The sequence below is a fragment of the Benincasa hispida genome, chromosome 10 (genome assembly GCF_027475165.1).
Source record: "Benincasa hispida cultivar pf3 chromosome 10, pf3_genome.v1.1, whole genome shotgun sequence".
Classification (NCBI taxonomy): Eukaryota; Viridiplantae; Streptophyta; class Magnoliopsida; order Cucurbitales; family Cucurbitaceae; genus Benincasa; species Benincasa hispida.
Window position 1 is genome coordinate 3,473,006 of NC_143487.1, and position 4,956 is coordinate 3,477,961.

Genomic DNA, 4,956 nt, shown 5'->3' on the forward strand with positions numbered 1-4,956 from the left:
GATCATCAACCATTGATAATGTACAGAAAGCATGTAAAAATGGTAGATAAAATAGTGGTGATTTTTAGATGAAAACACGGATTTAGATGATGCTTTAGATAACTTATAAGGCATGTATATATTTGTAGCTACACCTATCACTACATATATAAACATGACGTATATATTTATATACTCTCATTTATCATGATTATCCCGAAAAAGAATTTTAAAAAAAATAATTATTATATTAGAGCTGTGGTTCTCAAAAATCAAATATGAAAAGTGAAATCAGAAAACACTTACCTCTCAAACTAAAATTGCTACCCATTGGTATTCTCACTTTACTCACACTCATATTACGCTCTACGCATTATATTATTTCAATTAATGAATTAGAACTCTTTAATCAAATTAATTTTAAACTCAAACCATAATCCAAAAACACACGCGAATACAAAACCGAAAATCGTATACCAATTCTTTTCAATTACCAAATATTTTGAAAATCCCTAATTGCAAGCAACTTTTGCTCACATCAATAATCTATGTTTCAATGTTTCTACATCTAAAATAATAATAATAAACAGAAGAAGAAGAAGCATCATCAAGATGATGGATAAGCAGACAACAAGTGTGGAGGAATACATGAAGAGTTACTCCAAACCCTAGAATGCAACTTTAGTATATCTCTTGCCTTCTCTCTTGTCTTTAAACTACAATCCATTTGCAAAACCAAACACAACTTTGCCACCACCCCAACCTCCAACATTTCTTGTACCACCTTCACCGATGCCGAGAACCGACAAATCGACGACAATATCCTCACAGCTCGATCGCTCGCCATCGCCGAAACCCTAAGTATTTTCTTAGACACAACTGCAACCCCCGCCCCGTGTTCCACAAGCTTCTCCCGCCCCTCTGCACACCCGCAAAGCTGATCCAAAACCACCAACCCTAGCTCCGACCACCGCCTCTCAGACGAATTCAAAAGCAACTCCACCAACACTTGAACCGCACCACCCTCGACCGCCTTCACACGGTTCCTCCCCCACGGACACACCTCTGCGAGAACCTTCAATGCCGATTTTGAGGCTTGATGAGATATATGATCATGTATCACACGCACAATTTCACTTAGAAGTTCCTTCTCAATACCCATCAACCGAATTGGATCAGCAAGTTCCAAACTTGATTTAAGCAACATTACCGCATAGGCTCTAGATTGACAATTCCCATTTTGAAGGACAAAAGTAAGAGAGTTGATGAAGTTAGAATCGCCATTTACAAGATTCTTGAGATGGGTTTGGGAAGGTTTGATGTGAAAGAGAATTTCCACCGCTGACTCAATAGAACCAATATTATTACTACCACCACTTTTAATAACCTTAGTTAGAAACTCAAAAACCCCATCGGATTGAGCCACAAGGTTGCGATTTCTTTCACTCTCCAAGACGATAGCTTTAAGTGCAAGGAGGCATTTTTGGTTGGAATTGGGAAAATTTTGAGCCTCCTTGAGGATTTTTGCGACATGGGTTTTGTCAATAGGAGATTTTGGAGTTGGAATTCTTTCAATTCCATGAGAAGCATTGAGTGTACACCAAGATTGAATCAAACGGCGAAGAGTATGATTTGGGGTTAATAAATCAGGATCGGGTGATAATGGTTGTTTGGTAATGGGGCAAATTCTTTTGTTGCAAGAAAAAAGCCATTTTTCGATGTTGGATCGATCGTAAGTGATGCCAGTGGAGATTGTGACTGGATCTCTCATGAGTTGAAGAGAAATTGGGCAAAGGAAATATGAAGGGACTTCAATTCCACCATCATTGTTTTCTTCTTCCATTTTCATCTCTTTTTTTGGAATTCAATTGAAAAATGTGAAACTTTTGAAGAAAGGGTTTGGTTGGAAATGGGGAGTTTAGAAAAAAGGAAGAAGATTTAAATGAGAGGATTCAGAAGGTGTATGACGACAAGTTGATGATAACGATGATAAAAAAAAGTCAACACACGGCAATTCGAGAGCCTGATTTTTTAAAAGTCAAAAACACGGAAATTTGTGAACGTTATTGGGGAGAGGATATGTAATTAATTATTTAGGTAAATCTTAAAAGCCAGAAGAGAGAGAATAAAAGCACACAAGACAAACTATAACCTTTCCCAACATCTTGGGAAATACAACAACTAATTAACCATAACCGTAAACCAATACAATTTCACCCTACTTTTATTTATATATATATATATTTGGAATTGATAGGGATGTATGGACACTATGCAAGCTGAATCCAAGTTAAATCATACATTTTAATTATTAAGAGTTGATGGTTATGATATATAATCTCATACTCTCGTCACATGTGAGTTTCAAATGTCTAACAAGTAGAAATTAATATATATTATAGAGGTTTGAATACATAACTATTTGTTTTAATACCATGTTAATTTATCAATTTGACACATTATATATGAATAATTATTTTTTTAAAATTATATTTTTTTAATTATTAAATATACTACATATGGATGTCTAATATGAAATTGATTGAACTTTCAGAAAAGGTTTGTACTAAAAAAATTATAGTTTTGTTGATTTTAGTGAGTTTTTGGGATTTATATTTAATGGTCAAAAGCTTGTGCATTGACATATGTATTAATTTTTTTAGTGTTTGATTGTATTGAATTGATTAATTTTTGAGAGATTATCTGGAGAAAAATTAGACCAAATGTGAAGCCACAAATAAAAGGTGAAATTAAATTACATTAGTTTTCCAACAATTCTTAAGTTTTATCTTAGTAATTGAAAATTAACCAAATAATTAAATTACCATAATGACAATAAAAGTCATGGAAGAGACCTTGATAGATGAGCTCAAGTGGGGGTGTAATGGAAGAAAGCGTCTGAGATTGAAAGGTGTAACGAGGGGGGACCTTTGACATTGTTGATTTGGAAAATGTTTAATTATTTTTCGAAATGAATTATAATGTATATAAAAGTTCATCTTCTTTTATAAATAAATAAATAATAATAATAGAAGTTAATAATATAATTAAAGTGTTGTCAAAATCGATGTCTGAAGATGCATGGCTGGTGCCGACCACCTCTGATGGGGTTATTTATTCACCCACGCATTTCATGGCCGATGCATTTAATTCCATAAATCCACATTTTATCTATTCCTAAATTTTCTAAATTTTCGCATTTATTGGGTCAACGAAAATGGCTACATATCCATATTTGCATAATTAATTGTGATTATTTTAGGGTTTCCTTTGACATTGCTATCCAGATATGTGTGGTATATAAAATAATTAGTCTTCAATTTTCACATTATTAAATTACCATTTATTATCAGACAATTGAATATTATAGTGACAATTCAAAAAACAATTCAATCGATCTAACCTAATCTAAACTTATCTATCAATTGATTGGGATTTTAAATTAACTTAAAGGCTTCTATGGATCATTAATGACGTCTTGGCTTTTATTTATATCTATTAAAAGATAATCATTGAATGAAATACGAAAGCAATTGCACTCAGAAAAAATACATATGAAAAGTATTGAAATTTTAAATCAACTAAGAGTTTAGTGGGACCCATGAAGAGAGATTAGGAGAACACATATGATTCATGGGAGAGTTTAGAGTGCTTATTAAGAGGATCTTCGGAGACCTTAGAACCATTGAGTTTAAGACCATCTATCCATATTATCAACTGACATACCATAAAGGAAACATTGAGAATTTGAGTAGGTGATGCACTTAATCATCAGTTACAGTAATAGGATAACTATCCAGCAAGTATTAACTCAATTATGAGCCTGAACAACTGTTACACTTTACTATTCTATATAAACAACTAAAGTCATTAGATAAAAGTATGCCTAAAATACCCTAGTATTTTCTATTATCAAGTTACTCACCTACTCGAGATTGACTTGAGTATCGGAGTGTGTGTGACTTGGCACCAAACTGGTGTTCACTTTCTTTTGTCTTACAAGAATTTAGACTATTTTTTTTCATAAAAATAAATTTACAAGGACATCAACAAATTAAAATTATGATATGGAATTCAACTGCTTTTTAAAATTTAATGTGGATAAGTAAACAAATATAATCCTTAAAATCTTCATTACTTCCATTTTTTAAAAATAGATTTTAAATTAAAACACTAAAGAAAAAAAAAAACTTAAAACAATCCTATTTATATAATAACTACATTGTTTATATTTGAATTTAGTTCATCATTTTTTTAATATTTAATATCAGTTTAAGTTGGCCAATTATGATCAGATTTGACAATAGTATTTTAAAAACCACTTATTATATAATCCAACTCATCATATGAAAACTCCAATGAAAATGACATATTTTTTTATATGAATCTGAATCACATTCTTGGGCATACAATTAAGGGGAAAAAGGGTAACCAGGTATCTAATTCTATATTTCTTTTGCTAATTCATAAAAAGTATTTTCTAATATTGTAATTACAAACCAATTAATGACAGGTTAAAGTCGCACAGTAAACGATTTATTAAGAATTAATAAGGTAGAGTAGAGAGTTGAATAAAGTCTGAGAATTGTATACGTGGAGAGTCCACAGCCATTTTTCTTATTTTACAAAACTCGACGAGTTATTGACTTTTAAATTTAAAATTAAGAAATTAATTAAGATAGGTCCCATTTATGTCGGTCCTCAGCTTTCACACTATTATTCCAAATTCAAAGTCAGTTATGGGTGCGAAAATTTACATCTTTCGTATATTATAATGTATTATTCAAAGGAAGCTAAGTAGACCGTTGATTAATTCTTTAACAATATCCAACTTCTTTTCTTATCTTTTATTTATCATTTACAACTTTTCAACCAAATGCCATTGCTTACTTGCATCTCTAGTAATGTATTTGAAATAGCCTTTCAAAATATGAGAATTATTTTTTTATAAGCATTTTTAAAAAATTAATGATTTAA

The 4,956-nt window shown here is 31.4% G+C and overlaps 1 pseudogene across 1 annotated transcript; it reads right to left on the bottom strand.

Moving 5' to 3' along the window:
* Nucleotides 1-434: 434 nt before the first annotated feature.
* LOC120088706 (E3 ubiquitin-protein ligase PUB23 pseudogene) lies at nucleotides 435-1,908 on the bottom strand (annotated as a pseudogene). The gene has a single exon (XR_016523955.1). The product of XR_016523955.1 is annotated as an E3 ubiquitin-protein ligase PUB23 pseudogene (transcript).
* Nucleotides 1,909-4,956: the final 3,048 nt, after the last annotated feature.